This window comes from Gorilla gorilla, chromosome 6, assembly GCF_029281585.2.
Source record: "Gorilla gorilla gorilla isolate KB3781 chromosome 6, NHGRI_mGorGor1-v2.1_pri, whole genome shotgun sequence".
In the NCBI taxonomy this organism is placed as follows: Eukaryota; Metazoa; Chordata; class Mammalia; order Primates; family Hominidae; genus Gorilla; species Gorilla gorilla.
In genome coordinates this window covers 83,565,033-83,583,578 of record NC_073230.2, presented here as the reverse complement: position 1 = coordinate 83,583,578, position 18,546 = coordinate 83,565,033, and the positions used below count along the sequence as shown (strand labels likewise).

The 18,546-nt window shown below is 52.4% G+C and overlaps 1 protein-coding gene across 10 annotated transcripts in view; it reads right to left on the bottom strand.

Moving 5' to 3' along the window:
• The window catches only part of GTF2IRD1 (GTF2I repeat domain containing 1), a 148,561-nt gene that overhangs the window by 111,302 nt on the left and 18,713 nt on the right, over window positions 1–18,546 (bottom strand). The gene's annotated exons all lie outside the window — the stretch shown is intronic.

Below are 18,546 nucleotides of genomic sequence, written 5' to 3'. Positions count from 1 at the left end.
TGGGAGCTGAACAATGAGAACACATGGACACAGACAGGGGGGCAACACACACTGGGGCCTTTCAGAAGGTGGAGGGTGGGAGGAGGGAGAAGATCACAAGAAATAACTATTGGGTACCGGGCTTAATACCTGGGTGAAAAAAGAATCTGTACAACAAACCCCCATGACGCAAGTTTACCTATGTCACAAACCTGCACTTGTACCCAAGAACCTTAAAGTAAAAAAAAAAAAAAAAAAAAAAAGAATTTCTTTTTCTCCCTCACTCTGTCACCCAGGCTGGAGTGCAGCAGTGGGATCTCAGCTCACTGCAACCTCCACCTCCAGGATTCAGGCGATTCTCGTGCCTCAGCCTCCTGAGTAGCTGGGATTACAGGTGCCCGCCACCACGCCCATCTAATTTTTGTATTTTAGTAGAGATGGGGTTTCACCATGTTGGCCAGAATGGTCTTGAACTCCTGACCTCATGATCTGCCCACCTTAGCCTTCCAAAGTGCTGGGATTACAGGCATGAGCCACCGCGCTCGGCCTGAAATTTCTGTTGCTTTAAGGCACGAAGTCTGTGTGGCCCGTGTTACAGCAGCTTCAGGAAATTAACACTGGCTCCTTCACTGGCTGTACCCCACCTCACAAAGACAGTCCACATCCTCAGCCCCTTGGACACTCAGTCCTCAGCTCAGACCTTTGCAAAGCTCAGGCCTGGGTTTGCTGGAGAGCTCTCCAATCTCTTCCCCCTTGGAAGCACCACTAGAAAGAGCCGGATTTTTCTGGACACCAGAGAAGCGTCTCTGTGATTCAAGTCTCACTGCCCTATGGACCAGCTGGGGCGTTGGAGCTGATGGAGAAAAAAAAAAATACACCCAACCACGTAAAAGGCAAAGGCAGGCACACACCCCACCCAAACACGGCCCCCGCACCATCCGCTGCCATATGCTTGTTTCTTGAAAAAGAAGCTTGAGAGAACAAACAAAAAAGAAATTTCTCCCATTCTGGAAGGCGGGGGGGGGGGGGGTATCCTTTCTCCCCAGCAGCCTCAGCCTCCCTCTGAATACTCCCTCTCTAGTCCCAGAGGCTCCCCAGTGGGGGTGGAGTGGCCTAGGGGTCCTGGATTCCTGCCCTCCCCCACCACCACTGTCACTGTAGCCGGGAAGAACACTGCCAGTCACAGCCCTGGCCTTCCATTCGTATCTGCTCAGGCCAGGCTCTGGGCTGGGCAGCGGGAGGGGGTCTTACACCCAGCCGCAGTGCAGCAGAAGGCAGTCTGGGGTCATGGTTAAGACACCTGGGGTCTCACTGGGCGCAGTGGCTCATGCCTGTAATCCCAGTGCTTTGGGAGGCTAAGGCAGGAGGATCAAGCCCAGGAGTTCAAGATCAGCCTGGACAGCACAGTGAGACCCCATCTCTACAAAAAAACAAAAAAGTTAGCCAGGTGTGGTGGTGCGTGCCTGTTGTCCCAGCTACTCGGGGTGCTGAGGCAGGAGGATAGCTTGAGCCCGGGAGGTCAAGGCTGCAATGAGCTATGACTGCAGCACTGCAGTCCAACCCAGGGGACAGAGCTAGACTCTGTCACAAAAAAAAAAAAAAAAAAAAAAAAAAATCTGAGTTCCAGTCCTGGATCTGACCCCAAAAGCTGTCCTCCAAGTCCTCTGCCCCACTCCCTGCTAACAGAATCCCCCCGTTGTGTCCTGGTGTCTAAAGATGGGACAAACTTTGCTGGGTTGTCCCAACAACCAGTGCTTGGGGCAGCTGGGCCCTCCCAGTCCCTGGGAGGAACTCTGGTGATTCTCCAAGGCTCAGAGCAAGGCACTCCTTTTCCCCTAGCTGGGACAGGTGTAAGGAGAGGCCAGAACCCAATTCTGGCCACTGAGACATGAGGGACTTCTAGGAGAGCTGTCCTTGCCCTTAGAAAGGAACTGAAACCAGGCCAGGAGTGGTGGCTCACACCTGTAATCTCAGCACTTTGGGAGGCCAAGGTGGGCAGATCACCTGAGGTCAGGAGTTTGAGACCAGCCTGGCCAACATGGCGAAACCCCGTCTCTACTAAAAATACAAAAATTAGCCAGGTGTGGTGGTACACGCCTGTAATCCCAGCTACTTGGGAGGCTGAGGCAGGAGAATCGCTTGAACCCGGGAGGCGGAGGTTGCAGTGAGCCGAGATCACACCATTGCACTCCAGCTGGGCGACAGAGCAAGACTCCGTCTCAAATAAAAAAAGGGACTGAAACAAGGGATGTCCTCCTTCTCCTGCATGTGACACCCCCGACCATGACAGCCAACTAGAGACATGAAAAGAATCAGCCCGGGAGGTGAGGGTATCTGAGGATGGCAGGGTGAACTCGTGGAAGAACTTGGTCCTGTATGACCCCAGATCTGCCATCTCTAAGCTTTGGGTGAAACAGTAAAAGTCTTTTTTTTTCTTTTTGAGATGGAGTCTCGCCCTGTTGCCCAGGCTGGAGTGCAGTGGCACGATCTTGGCTCACTGCAACTTCTGCCTCCTGGGTTCAAATGATTCTCCTGCCTCAGCCTCCTGAGTAGCTGGGATTACAGGAACCCACCACCACACCCGGCTAATTTTTGTATTTTTAGTAGAGACGGGGTTTTGTTATGTTGGCCAGGCTGGTCTTGAACTCCTGACCTCAGGTGATCCGCCGCCTTGGCCTCCCAAAGTGCTGGGATTACAGGAATGAGCCACCGCGCCCAGGCAAAAGTCCGTATTTCTTAAGGCACTCTTAGTAGAGGTTTCTTTTCTTCTTTCCTTTTTTTCCCCCCAGGACTAGAGTTTCTTTTCTTCTCCCTCTCTCTCTTTTTTTTTTTCTGTCACCCAGGCTGGAGTGCAGTGATGCAATCATAGCTAACTGCAGCCTCGATCTTGATCTCTCCTAGACTCAAGCAATCCTCCAGCCTCAGCCTCCCAAGTAGCTGGGACTACGGGCGCCTGCCACCACACCTGGCTCACTTAAAAAATCTTGTTAGAGACAGGGTCTCACTATGTTGCCCAGGCTGGTTCTGAACTCCTGGTCTCAAGCAATCCTCCTGCCTTGGCCTCCCAAAGTGATGGGATTACAGGCGTGAGCCACCGTGCCCAGCCAAAGGTTTCTTTCATTTGCAACTAAAAGCATCCTACTTAAGTCAGTCTTTACTAGTTGTAAAGTCAGCCATTTGTTTTTGACTCCAGGTCTATTTTACGATTTCCTTTCCAACTGCAGCTAAAGAGCCTACATCCGATTTTGATACCCAGAGCAAGATTTGAAGATTCTGAGTGTGCTACAATTATTTATTTTGACACAGGGTCTCACTCTGTCTCTAGGCTGGAGTGAAGTGGGTGTGATCATAGCTCACTGCAGCCTCCAACTCCTGGGCTCAAGCGATCCTCCCGCCTCAGCCTCCTGAGTAGCTGGGACCAGAGCGTGTGTCGCCACACCCAGCTAAGTTTTTATTTTTACTTTTTAGAGATAGGGTCTCACTGTGTTGCCCAGGCTGATCTTGAACTCCTGGCCTCAAGTGATCTTCTCACCTTGGGCTCCCAAAGTGCTAGATTATGACGTGAGCCACTGCACCTGGCTAACTTTATTTTTTATGCTGAGGGCTCCATCTCTAGTCCCACCACCCTCTTACCATGATGTTTGAGGAGGCACAATATTCTGAAAAAAATGGAAGTGATGGAAACAAAATGGAAAATTTGAAAAGATTAAAATATAAGTAATTCTTTTAAAAATGTCCTCTATATTTCTGAAGCATCTTTGTTAGTTTAAAATATAAAAATGCATTATGTATAAGTTGTTTTGTTCAACATTGCCACAGATTTGCTGTATCAAATTCAAAACTACAGTTTATTCAGAAGCCACCAATTTTAGATTTAATCACATTTTAAATGTTTAACATCTTTGTTACCAATGGAATTACAGTGTTTTGGGCTTTAAATAAGCTAGGCTTTCTTGTATATTTTTAAAAATTGTTTAAGTAATGTGGATAATTTATCTTTCTCTGGCTTTAAAAAAATTTTCCTAGAGATTGCAAAAACAGTCTACGGCCCCACCACCCTGAAAGAGCCTGATCTCATCTGATCTCAGAAGCTAAGCAGAGTCGGGTCTGGTTAGTTCTTAGATAGGAGACCGCAAAAAACAGGTGTTACACTTTAGGTGACTTAGTATTTCTTACAATATCAAGTAGAACTGGAAAGCTTTCATATTCAGAAAGGGAATAGAGACAAAGAGAGAAGTTATCCTAGCCAGGGGCAGTGGCTCACGCCTGTAATCCCAGCACTTTGGGAGGCCGAGGCGGTCGATAACCTGAGGTCCGGAGTTCAAGACCAGCCTGGCCAACATGGCAAAACCTCATCTCTACTAAAATACAAAAATTAGCCCTGCATGGTGTTGGATGCCTGTAATTCTAGCTACTTGGGAGGCTGAGGCAGGGAGAATCATGTGAACCTGGGAGGCGGAGGTTGCAGTGAGCCAAGATCGCACCACTGCACTCCCACCTGGGTGACAGAGACTCCATCTCAAAAGAAAAAAAGAAAAGAAAAGTTATCTTGTAATTCTCTCATCTACATCACTGAGTCCAACTTTTGAGAACTTTTGTCTAATGCGTCTCATTTCTTTGTTTTTAGAGACAGGGTCTTGCTATGTTGTCCAGGCTGGTTTCGAACTCCTGGGCTCAAGGGATCTTCCCCACGCCACCCTCAGTGTCCTGAGTAGCTGGGACTACAGGAGCACACAACCACGCTTGGCTATTTTTTTTTTCATTTTTTTTTGTAGAGATATGGTCTTGCTATGTTGCTCAGGCTGGTCCTGAACTCCTAGGCTCAAGCAATCCTCCTACCTCAGCTTCCTGAGTAGCTGGGACTATAGGCATGAGCCACCACGCCCAGCTGAACGTGCTGGGATTGTGAGGCAGACAGATGCTGTGTGGCTGGTACCTCAATCCCCATATAACCAACTTCTCCCTTGCTCTCCTCTTCTGTAGGGGCCACAGCACAAAATCCTCCCATTCCTATACTCTCTTGGAGCCAGAGATGACCACAAGACACAGTCTAACCAGTGAGGCATTCCCAAACAAAAGAGCAGAGTTTCCCTGGAAGCAGGCAATGGGGGGCTCAATCCCTTACTCCCTATGCCCTGCCTGGTGGCTGACATCCACTTTAGTCCAGGATGACCAAAGACCTCAGCCAGAGGAGAGAGAGAGAGACGGCGCAGGCCCCTCAGATGTGCCTGAGCAGCTGCCTGCGGCTGGACCACCCACCCATGCCTCCTGTTACACGAGACACCCCTCTCTCCTAAGCCTGTTTCTCAGGTTGCTTGCAACAAACACATTCCTAACAGAAATAGACTCCACGGCGGTGCGGGCGGATCACTTGAGGTCAGGAGTTCGAGACCAGCCTGGCCAACATGGTGAAACCACATCTCTACTAAAAATACAAAAATTAGCTGGGCGTGGTGTTGGGCACCTATAATCCCAGCTACTCAGGAGGCTGAGGCAGGAGAACTGCTTGAACCTGGGAGGTGGCGGTTGCAGTGAGCCAAGATCATGCCACTGTACTCCAGCCTGGGTGACAGGGCAAGACTCCATCTCAAAAAAAGAAAGAAACAAATTCCATGGGAGGCATTTTCTTTTCTTTCTTCTTCTTTTTTTTTAAAGACAGGGTCTCACTCTGTCACCCAGGCTGGAGTGCAGAGGCACGATCATAGCTCACTGCAGCCCCACCTTCCTGGACTCAAGCAATTCTCCTGCCTCAGGCTCATGAGTACCTGGGACTACATGATTGCGCCACCACACCCGGCTAATTTTTTAAAAAATTTTTAGTAGAGACGGAGTCTTGCTATGTTGCCCAGGCTGGTCTCAAACTCCTGCCCTCAAGTGATCCACCTGCCTCGGCCTCTCAAAGTGCCAGGATTATAGGTGTGAGCCACTGCTCCCAGCTGCATCTATTTTTTTTTTTTCTTTGAGATGGAGTCTCGCTCTTTCACCCAGGCCGGACTGCAGTGGCACTATCTCGGCTCACTGCAAGCTCCGCCTCCTGGGTTCACACCATTCTCCTGCCTCAGCCTCCCGAGTAGCTGGGACTACAGGCGTCCGCCACCACGCCCAGCTAATTTTTTGTGTTTTTAGTAGAGACGGGGTTTCACCGTGTTAGCCAGGATGGTCTCGATCTCCCGACCTCATGATCCGCCCGCCTCGGCCTCTCAAAGTGCTGGGATTACAGGCGTGAGCCACCGCGCCCGGCCAGCTGCATCTATTTTTAAAGGCCTCAGTCTCCAAGACTCGTCTGATGAATTCCACTGTCCATCAATCCTGGCCTTTGAGGAAAGTGTGTCCAAACATCCATTCCAGGTTTCTCCTGCAGCAGCCCCACTGCTGCCTCCCCTGGGGCATCTGTAGCTAGAGGATGCCTTGATGCACATCCCTCTGGCATGATCCCACTCACAAGCCTCTTTCCTGCACACTAAGCCACCCAGCTCCGGGCCCTTGGTCAGAGGTGTCGGGAGGTGGCATGTCTCCCACCCACGCATCTGAGGCCAGAAGAAGTCTCAGTGGGATTCTGGAAGGAAGGACTCAAGCATTGGATAAAGGGTTGAAAGAGGCGATTTCTCAGATCCACTCCAGATTTGAGATCCCTCATTACAGCAATGTTGTTAATAAAACAGTAATAGTCTCAAAGACACATCTGTACAGCCATGTTCATAGGATCGGTATTCACAATAGCCAAAAGGCAGAAACCGTCCCAGCGTCCGATGATGAATGGATAAAAAAACACAGTCTATCCATACAATGGAATATTACTGAGCCTTAAAAAGGAAAGACAGGCAGGGTGCAGTGGCTCATGACTGTAATCCTAACATTTGGGAGGCTGAGGCAGGTGGATCACCTGAGGTCAGGAGTTTGAGACCAGCCTGGCCAACATGGTGAAATCTCGTCTCTACTAAAAATACAAAAATTAGCTGGCTGCGGCGGCAGGTGCCTGTAATCGCAGCTACTCGGGAGGCTGAGGCAGGAGAATTGCTTGAACCCGGAGGGCAGAGGTTGCAGTAAGCCAAGATCGCACCACTTCACTCCAGCCTGGGTGGGTGAAAGAGTGAGACTCCATCTCAAAAAAAAAAAAAAAAAAAAAGAAGGATGGCCAGGTGTGGTGGCTCATGCCTGTAATCTCAGTACTTTGGGAGGCTGAGGCAGGAGGATCACTTGAGCCTGGGAGGTAGAGGTTGCAGTGAGCTGAGGTCACACTACTACACTCCAGCCTGGGTGACAGAGTGAGACCCTGTCTCAATTTAAAAATAAAAAAAGACCATCATGTTAGGCCCGGTAATGCATATACCATCTCTCCAAATCCTTGACTCCACGGCTTTGGTTCCTGAAGACCCAAGTCTTCATTGCCATTACCATTACCAATGAACCCAAGGTTCATTGCCATTACGCTGACAGAGAATTTAGGGACACAGGCTTTCAGCCAACACAAGGGAACATTCCTAATGGGAAGAACTGTCCCAGAACGGAAGAACAAGCTGCTGTGTGGGCACTGAGTCTCCATCTCTGGGGGCTGCTCAGTGGAAGCTGCCCACTTATCAAGGCCTCTCAGAGGGTCTTTGTACCTGGGAGACTCTGGCTCTATCTACACGGCTCCTTCCTTCCATCAAGAAATCTGGCCTGGAGGTAATTCAGGCAGAGCAGAAGTGAGACAGTGCATTTTTGCTGCACTTAGAAATGAGCCAAGTTGGTAAATAAGATTTTTTTTTTTTTTTTTAAAGAGACAGAGTCTTGCTCTGCCACCCAGGCTGGAATGCAATGGCGTGATTATGGCTCACTGCACCCTCAAACTCTTGGGCTCAAGCCATCTGCCGGCCTCAGCCTCCCGAGTAGCTCCCTGCTAATTTTTTAAAAAATGTTTTGTAAAGATGGAGTCTCGCTCTGTCACCCAGGCTGGAATGCAGTGGCACGATCACGGCTCACTGCAGCCTCAAATTCCTGGACTCCAGCCATCTGCCTGCCTCAGCCTCCCAAGTAGCTAGGGTTACAGGTGCATGTTGCCATGCCTGGTTTTTAAAAAATTTTTTTGTAGAGACAGTCTTGTTCTGCCACCCAGCCTGGAGTGCAGTGGTGCAATCATAGCTCACTGCAGCCTCAAATTCCTGGGCTCAAGCGATTCTTTCCCTCAGCCTCGCAAGTAGCTGGGACTGCAGACACATGCCACCATGCCCAGCTAATTAAAAAAAAAATTTTTTTTTTTTAGAGATGGGGCCTTGCTATGTTGCCCAGGCTGGGCTCAAATTCTTGGGCTCAAGCAATCCTGCCTCAGTCTCCCAAAGTGCTGGGATTACAGGAATGAGCCACTGTGACCGGCCTAAATAAGATCTTAAGAGCAAACTTCAAACACTTTGGAAAACAACCTCTTAGCACTGAGAAGTATATGCTTAGCGTCACAGCACTGAGCTAGATGGGCCCCTCATCTAACCACCTGCATGTCCATCTAGGGAAACCACGGCCCAGAGGGGTCAGACTGAACCCCAGATCTCTGCACACCCAACCCAGGCTCACAACATAATACAACTTGCTCTCCTGTGGGCTTAACAGCTACGCTGATTGCAAATTCTTTCCTATTCACCATAAAACATCCTTTAGGGAAACAAACTTTATTTCTTTGACGATGGGCAGTAATTCAGAGGTATCCAAATTTCAGCGCAAGACCTGATCTGTTTCCACGGTACATGTGTTTCCACTGACTCCTCCCGGGTGCCCCATCTATTGGAAAAGGCATCAGACGTATGAGCAAACCACAAAGACACGCAACACCACGGCGGAATCTCGCAAGGATGATGAAAGAATCTGAGGTCACACGGTAGAATTCCATTTATGTAAGGTTCAAAAGGAGGCCACATTCTGAAGCCAGGAGATGGAACAGCGGTTATCGTGGTGGGTCAGGCTATCCAGGTAGTAACTGGAAGGGGGTGAGAGGGGCTTGTCAATGCTGTTTCTTGATCTGGGTGCTGGTTACCTGGGTAGTTTAGTGTGTGAACAGTTATCAAGGTGTTTCTCTTACAACAAATAACTTTGTTCTCAATGAAAAGTGTGCATAAGGCCAGAAACAGTGGCTCGCACCTGTAATCCCAGCACTTTGGGAGGCTGAGGCAGGAGGACCACTTGAGCCCAGAAATTTGAGACCAGCCTGGGCAACACAGAGAGACCCTGACTCTACAAAAAATTTAAAATTTAGCCATGTGTGGTGGCGCATGCCTGTCGTCCCAGCTACTCGGGAGGCTAAGGCAGGAGGATCACTTGATCCCATGAGGTTGAGGCTGCAGTGAGCCGAGATTGCATCACTGCACTCCAGCCTGGGATACAGAAGGAGACCCGTCTCAAAAAAAAAAAAAAAAAAAAAAAGTTTTAGGAGACATCAGGTATTGGGACACCCAGTCAGATGACAGAAAAAAACAAACAAACAAACAGCAAAACTGTCCCTTTTTAATCCTGCCCTGCAAGTACAGATGGTACAGTTCCGCCTAGAGGCAGGGCTCCACCTCCAGCCTCCTCCGGCCCCCTCACCCCATGCCGTCACCAGGGCAGGGGCTGCAAAAGCCAGCTGGGAATGTCACTGGAGACAAAACCCCACACCTGTGGTCAAGCTCTTCCCAGCCCAGCAGCCATGAGTTTCACACTAAATCCTGGCCCACCCCACAGAAGGGCCCTGGGTGCACACAGTCCTCCCAGCCAAGCGATCTGGTGACGCTGTGACGTGTTTCAGGAAGTTCAATTTTAACTCTGTTCCCACCCTTCGCTCCAGGACTTATAATTCTATAAATTAATCCTGAGTTAATTATCCCAAATGCAAAGATTTACATGCAAAGATGTTTCCCCAAAGCTTTCACTTGGTACATCCACAGATACACACACCCACATATAAACAAGGAGTAGGTGCAGGCAACCCGATGCCCAGCAGAGGCTGATTCCAACACTGGACAGGATGACCTCAGGGGCATACACAGTGCAGCCCGGGATGCAAACTCCAGACCGTGCATCTCAGGATGGGATCCATGCCTGACTTTGCTTCCCTCTACTTTTCTGTATTTTCTAAGTCACCTAAGGTAAGTATTACTTTTACAGTTTGGAAAGAAACAACAGGAACCTCATCCTTTAAAAACAAAAGCAGGCTGGGCGTGGTGGCTCACTCCTGTAATGCCAACACTCTGGGAGCCAGAGAAGAAGGAGGATTGCCTGAGGCCAAGAGTTTGAGACCAGCCTGGGCAACATCGCAAGACCCCATCTCTAACAAAAAATTTAAAATATGAGCCGGGCGTGGTGGCACGCGCCTGTCGTCACAGCTACTCAGAAAGCTGAGGTGGGAGGATGGCTTGAGCCCAGGAGTTCAAGAATGCATCGAGCTGGGACTGCGCCACTGCACTCCAGCCTGGGCGATAGAGCAAGACCTCATTTCTAAAAAAATTTTCCTTTTAAATAAAAAATAGAGCAAAACAAAAAGCAAAACCAACCATCCAACACAGCTGCTCCACCCCAGGACAGGAAAGTCGGCCCCAGGCCGGGGCAAAGGGGCAGTCCAGGAAGTACAGGGATTCATGCTGCCTTCCAAGGGGAAGTGAGGGAGCCGCCTGCCTCTTCCCTGGAGAGGCTGGGGGAAGCAGATCTGAGGCCTGGCCATGCGAAGCCCCATCTGCCCTTCATCTAGGCTTCTGGAAGACAGGGCGTCCTTCCTCCACGTGGAGGACGGGATTTAGGAAAAGGGGCTGTCTCCTCTCAGCTCGGGCTGTGCATCAGGTACTAGGAGCACTCAAAGAGAGCCCCCAAACTCAGGTTTCTCCATTTCTCTCCCGTCCCCCGGGGCGGGCATGGAGGGACTCCGCCGCCGCCGGCAGTATGCGGGGTCCAGGCCGCCCCATGCCTGCTCTACCAGGAGGGGAGGCCAGGATCCGCCGGGCAGACGGCTCCGCGGTTCAGGTTTCCACCCTTGTTATTTAAAGCCTGGGCCTGGCTCCTGGCAGGCGGGCAGGGGCGGCCGCCTGCCTGCGTGACCAGGATGAGAAATCGCAGTCCTGACGCGGGCCTGCGTGCCTATGGCAACTGGCGTTGTGGCCTTGGAGACTAATCTCCGGGCTGTCAGCCGGCAGGGACTCTCCAGCAGGGCCACGGCTCCCTGCAAAGGCCCTTGGCTGGGGGATCGGACAAGGCTCTCTTCCAGTGGAGGAGGGGGCGCCTGCCCCTGCACTGGGGCCGCCGGCCAGGCTCACAGATCCACATGTTCCCACGGCCACAGCCTCCATCACACACACACGTGGGGACAATCACAGGGGTGGGGACACAGCCACCAGCTCACAGGCACCAATACTCTCTCACACTGTGTCCCACACCGCGCAGGGCCCAACAGCAGGTGCTCCTGCCCTTGAAGGATTCCCAGGCTGGCAGGGAAAATGACCAAAAAAATAGACTACTGGGGAAAAAAAAAAAAAAGATTAAAACACAGTGCAAGGATTTGAGCTGAGTGATGGTTACATGAGTATACAAGTGGGGGGAAATTCATCATCACGTGGGATGCTTAAGATTTATGTACTTGGGCCGGGTGCGATGGCTCACGACTGTAATCCCAGCACTTAGGGAGGCCGAGGGGGGCAGATCACTTGAGGTCAGGAGTTTGAGACCAGCCTGGCCAACATGGCAAAACCCCGTCTCTACTAAAAATACAAAAATTAGCTGGGCATGGTGGACGCGCCTATAAGCCACTCAGGAGGCTGAGACAGGAGAATTGTTTGAACCCAGGATGGGGACGTTGCAATAAGCCAAGATCACACCACTCCAGCCTAGATGACAGAGCAGGACTCTGTCTCCAAAAAAAAAAAAAAAAAAGATTCATGTACTCATGTACTTTACTGGAAGTAAATTATGCTTCAGTGAAAGATAAAAATAAGTGGCATGGAAGAAGCCCAGGACGGCGGGTGAGGCAGTCAGGGTGGGGCTTCCTGGAGGAGGTGACACCTGAGCTGCCGGGAGCCTCCCAGGGGAGTTGTGTTTGCAGGTGAGGAGGGGAGACGGGCACTGTGCCCAGGCCCTGCTCTTCTACAAGGGAGGCGCCTTCCCTGCCCCACCGCAGCACCCACCTCCCCTAGAAATAAATGCTGAATAAATAAAGACCTGTTTGAAGGAGTGCCAAATTACTGGCTGCCCAGGAAACCCAACCGCCAGCCTGGGCCGCCCACGTGTCCTGGTCAGGCCTGAGCGGGGCCAGAGGCTGTGGGAGTGGGTGGGTGGGTGGGGAATGAATCCAGCTCTGCATGGCTGGAGTGTGCAGGGCAGGGCAGGAAGTGGTGGGCAGAGACCAGCGTGGCCATTGGGGTGAGGCCAAGGACCTCGGAAGGTCAGCCTCGCTGCAGGGTGTGGGGCAGGGGTGAGACGCGGGCAGTGTGGGGGATCCCAGGAAGCTACGGCGGAGGAACTGTCGGGTCATGCTCAGAGTCGGGGAGCCAGGAGTTGCCAAGTCTCTGCGACAGCCCAGGCCAGAGACAGCCAGGCATGAAGCAGACAGCAGCAGGGGATGGAGGACAGGGCAGAGCTTTGGGACCAGGAGCTGGCGACGGGGGGTCCCAAGGGAGGCACCTGGAATGACCACCAGGTTTCTGATCCCAGGAGTTTGAGACCAGCCTGGGCAACATAGTGAGATCCCATCTCTACAATTTTTTTTTGTTGATTAGCCTAGTGTGGTAGCATGTGCCTGTAGTTCCAGCTACTCCAGAGGCTGGGGTGGGAGGGTTGCTTGGGCCCAGGAGGCAGAGGTTGCAGTGAGCCATGATCACGCTACTGCACTCCAGCCTGGACAATACAGCAAGACCCTATCTCAAAAAAAAAAAAGGTGGGGCTGGTGGCTCATGCCTATAATCCCAGCACTTTGGGAGGCTGAGGTGGGTGGATCACTTGAGGCCAGGAGTTTGAGACCAGCCTGGCCAACATGGTGAAACCCCATCTCTACTAAAAGCATAAAAATTAGTTGGGCGTGGTGGCATGTGCCTGTAATCCCAGCTACTCAGGAGGATGAGGTGGGAGGATCGCTTGAGCCCAAGAGTTCTAGGCTACAGTGAGCTATGATCGCACCACTGCACTCCAGCCTGGGTGACAGAGCAAGACCCTGTCTCTAAACACACACACACACACAATGCTCAAACTTTCCTAGCCCCACTGAGCAAAACGGTGATGGTAATTCTACTGCTCTCAGCTCTGTGAGAGCCCCACGTGAGAATGTGTGAACAGGGCCTGGCGCTGGGCCTGGGGACACCAAGTGCCTGCTCACTTAACAGCAGTGATGACGGGGACGATTGCTCACGCTGACATCACCCGCCGAGCTGCTGTCCACCCCTGACATCAGGTACCGTGTTGCTCACAGTATATCTCTGTCCCTCCACGCATGGGGCGGTTGGGGAGTGCTGGGTGGGAAATGCAGGCTTGGCACCCAGCTAGGGGTCAGGGAACCTGGGCATTTGGTGCCCCCAGTTCTGGCTGAGCCCCGGCCGCTTATCTGAGCTCATGTGCATGGTGCAGAAGTATTTATTTGTTCTCAGGCAGGCATCTGAAAAGCGTGGGGGCTGGGTGTCAGGAGACGGTGGGAGGAAACCAGCTCTGGGGTGGTGCCAACCCCTGGGGCCAGGCAGCGCAGGGGGGGGCCCTGGGATCCTGTCTCCCAAGAACCCTTCGCTTGCCAGACATAAACATGCCTTCTCAGAACAACACAGATGAGGAACATCAGGCCTTTTCTTGTCAGGAAAAGGCTGGATGGAAAAAAGCCCATTACTCGTGGGTGATCTAATCCTGGGGCGCTGGCTCACGGGGCCCCCAGCCCTGCCCGCCTGAGCCGGCTCACTTCCTGACCTCTACCCACCCATGCCCCTGCAACCACTGAGCCAACGGGTGAGGACAGGTATCCCAGGGCAGGCTACGCCCTGCAGTGGGCTGGGGAACAGCCCACCTGCTATGTAAAACCTCAGCACTAGCACTGCCCCTCCCTGGGCCTCAGTTTCTCCATCTGTCAATGGAGAACCTGGGCTAGAAGTTGTCTGAGGGCCTTGCCATCCTTGGCCCCAGATGGAAGGATCCCCATGCCCCCTCCCTCCCCTGGCATCTGGCCTCCCCACCTGCCCTGACCTACTCCAAAGCATTCATTATAGTCACCCCATTCCAGTCACCCAGCCCTGCCCCGCCCCGTCCCACCCCAAATGCCCTCTGGCCCTCCCCACGCCTCTTTTTTTTTGGAGACAAAAAAAAACTCTGTCGCCCAGGCTGGAGTGCAGTGGTGCGATCTTAGCTCACTGCAACCTCTGTCTCTCAGGTTCAAGTGATTCTCCTGCCTCAGCCTCTTGAGTAGCTGGGATTACAGGTGCGCACCGGCATGCGTGGCTAATTTTTGTATTTTTAGTAGAGATGGGGTTTCACCATGTTGGCCAGGCTGGTCTCAAACTCCTGGCCTCAAGTGATCCTCCCTCCTCAGCCTCCCAAAGTGCTGGGATTACAGGCGCGATCCACCACGCCCAGCCCTGTTCTTGCTTTAAACACTTGGATGCCACATCTTCCAGAGCCCTTTCATCTTCTAGTCCCCATTCCAGAGGCTTCCCTATTTCCAGTCTTGGGCCTACCCACATCCTCAGCCCTTGTTCCCGTCTTTTAGATGCTGTGGGACGCTGACTAAGTGCTCATTTTCACCACACCTGTTAGGACCCAGACCCTGAACGGGGGTGAATCAGGCCCACTCCTTGCCCCGGAGCTCCTGGGTGAGGAAAGAGAAGCTAAAGTTTATAAACGGTGACCAAAGATCATCAGCTCCTCATGTGGGGAGTGACCAGGCGTGGGCACATCCAGGATGGATGGCTGGCATCGGCCCAGGAGCACTGGCCCCATAGGCTGGGTGGCTGTTCAGTGGGGAAGACTGGGGCCAAGGTCAGCTTGGGCAAAGGCTAGAGGCAGGAGAGTACATTGGGGAACCGATGAAATCTGGGAGGTTCAGAGGCAGGCGGATCACTTAAGGTCAGGAGTTTGAGATCAGCCTGGCCAACACAGTGAAACCCCATCTCTACTAAAAATAAAAAAATTAGCCGAGCCTGGTGGCGTGCACCTGTATCCCAGCTACTTGGGAGGCTGAGGCAGGAGAATCGCTTGAACCCGGGAGGCAGAGGTTGCAGTGAGCCAAGATCACGCCGCTGCACTCCAGCCTGGGCGACAGAGTGAGACTCCGTCTCAAAAAAAAAAAAAAAGGAGGTTCAGAAGGCTTCCAAGCGGGCGTGGAAGAGGCAGACATCCACCAGGAACTTGGGCTTGCCAGGCCAGGCTGGGCTGAGCCATGATTTAGTAATAAAAATAACAACTAGCTGCCATCAGCCCCTTCTCTGGGGCTTGGGCGGGACCCACCAGGCACCACCAGCCCACACCTACGCCATCCCATTTTACAGACAGGAGTCCAGAGCATCGGGATTAGTTGACTTGTAAGTGTCCACACCATCCAACTGCAAAATAGCCACACCCCCATCCCTCACCACCACCAGGCATTGGAGAAGAGGCTGTTTTGTACAGGTGTCTATCCGTTATCGGGTACCTGGACCACACCTGCCACCTCCACGCACACAGACATCTCGGCAGATGCTCATCAGTGGGTGCCGCCAGCCCATTCATTCATTCCACAAACACCAAAGCACCCACTGCAGGCCCAATGTGTACTCCAGATCAGGAATGCCACCAGACAGGCAGGATCGGGCCGCACAGTCCAGGAAGTCCCCCGTCACCCCGGCGGGTGACTACGCATCAGACGGGTGGCTCACGTTAACGGCCTGGTCCCTGAGGAATGGCACCCCTTGTTTTGTAGCTGGGTGTGCGCATGCACACACATCCGGCCCTTTCTCTGAACACCTGCATTACTTCCACCTCTGCCCTCACCTGTCAGAAAAGCCTGGCCACCTTCATCCAACCTGGGCTTGCCCGAGCCTCTGGCCAGGTGGTGCAATTTCATGAAGCGGCCCCTCCCCTTCCAAAACCCAGGGACAGAGCAACTTGGAGGAGTCCAGCCTGGGCCACACCCTCCCCTCCCTAGGGTACAGCAACAGATGGCAGGGCAGCCCCTCACCAAAACCCTGTAGTCTCAGGAACGCACATGGGGCCAGGCCCCAGGAGGTCTGGGTCTAGTGGAGGCTCAGCCTTGAGTGGCTGTGTGATGCTGGAGAACTTCCTTCCCCTCTCTGGGCCCCAGTACCCTCCAATGAAGACATAATAACACCCTGTCCCTTCCTCACAAAGTAGAGGTGGGAGGTGAGAGTCAGGCCCAATGGACAAGGGTTGAATATCATTTTTCTTTTCTTTCTTTTTTTAAGAGACAGGGTCTCTTGCTCTGTCACCCAGCCTATGATCGCAATGGCGTGATCATAGCTCACTGCAGCCTCCAACTCCTGGGTTCAAGTGATCCTTCTGCCTCAGACTCCCAAGTAGCTGGGACTAAAGGTGTGTGCCATCATGCCCAGCTACTTATTTTATTTTTTGTAGAGATGGAGTCTTGCTATGTTGCCCTAGCTGGTCTCAAACTCTTAGCCTCAAGTGATCGTCCCAAATCCTTCCTGAGTATCTGGGACTACAGGCACACACCACCATACCTGGCTAATTTTATTTTATTTTTATTTTTTTGTAGAGATGGAGTCTTGCTATGTTGCCAAGGCTGGTCTCAAACTCCTGGACTCAAGCAGTCTTCCCGCCTCAACCTCCCAAAGTGTTGGGATTACAGGCCCGAGCCACTGCTCCCAGCCAGATCCCTTTCCCTCAAAACCCCACCTGGGCCTCAGGGCTAGCTGGGCCTGGGATAACATTTCTGAGAAACCACAGTTGCGTTGCAGCCATCAGTGACAGGAGCTGTGCTGCTGATGGGCATCTCGCAACCCACCTCAGCAACACTACAAACACAACAGTACTCTCCCCATTTTACGGATGAGGACATAGAGGCTCAGAAAGGCTGAGCAACTCGCCCAAGGTCACACAGCACAAAGAGTCAGGGGCCAGCTTCAAAGTGAAGTCTGCTGGGATCTGGAGTAAACATGGCCCTGCACCCCTACAATGTCCCCTGCACAGCCCCCCAGGCATGGCTGTCAACCCCACAATCCAGTCCCACTGTCCAGATGAGTGATTCACACACAAATATTTGCACCACGGCGCAGTGGCTCTCCCATCGGCTCATTATTTATTCCAAACACATCTTTTCTGCCTGCCCTGCTAGAGGCAGAGGGGTTTCCCCACCAGGGGGGCTACAGTGAGATCTGAGGTGGGCTTCCTGCAGGCATTGTGAGTCCTGAAAACCAGAGGGGACCCCATAGGTAAGAAAATATCATTTTCTTTTGAGACAGAGTCTCACTTCATTGCCCAGGCTGGAGTGCAGTGGCACGACCTCGGCTCACTGGTTGAACTCACCTCCCGGGTTCAAGCAATTCTCCTGCCTCAGCCTCCCAAATAGCTAGGATTACAGGCGCCCATCAGCATGCCCAGTTAATTTTTTTTTTTTTTTTTTTTTTGTATTTTTAGTAGAGATGGGGTTTCGCCATGTTGGCCAGCCTGGTCTCGAACTCCTGACCTCAGGTGATCCACCTGCCTCGGCCTCCCAAAGTGCTGGGATTACAGGTGTGAGCCACCGCGCCCAGCCTTAATTTTTGTATTTTTAGTACAGATGGGGTTTCATCAAGTTGGTCAGGCTGGTCTCGAACTCCTGACCTCAGGTGATCCGCCCAGCTCGGCGTGAGCCACTGCGCCCAGCTGAAGATATCGTTTTCTGAGCCAAAAATAGGGCAGTGGGCAAGTGTCCTGTGCTACCAAGGTTGCGGGCTGTCCAGGATGGTGGGTGGGTTATGGACGGTTCCTGGAAGTGGGCAGGCTCACCACCCAGACCCCAGACTCCAGGAGGTTCAGTCTGCCTCCCCTCATCTGCAGGAGTGGGCACTAAACCAAGAAAACGGGAGCAATGAATCACGGGGTTCACAGCCAATAAGAATCCCCAAAGCCGTGAGCAGTGGCTCATGCCTGTAATCCCAACATTTTGGGAGGCCAAAGTGAGAGGATTACTTGAAGCCAAGAGTTTGAGGCTGCAGTGAGCTATGACTGTTCCACTGTACTCCAGCTTGGGAGACAGAGGAAGACCCTGTCTCAAAAAAAAAAAAAAGCCCTGAGCTGCCACCATGCAACCTCCACGCCCATCCTCACAGAAGTTTCCAGAGCTCTTGGCAGCCCCAGGCTGGTGGACACAGCAATACCAGAATAAACCAGGGGGCGGGACTACGTCCCTGAGACTGGGTTCCTCCCTTGGGAAGGGACACCGGCCAAGATCTCTCCCCTGCCCCCACCAGGTTCTCCTGGGGTCCTTCCCTTAGGAAGCTCTTCTGGTTGTCATCCCAACCAGGCTGACCCCAATTCTGCATTTGCTGGGATCTACCTGAACACATCACGAGGCTTGGGGGTTACTCCAGGTGATGTCAGGAGCTCCAAAGAGCAGAAACCAGTGCTCTGTTCTCCTGTCTGTCCCTGGGGGGCCATCAACCATTCTCACAGCTC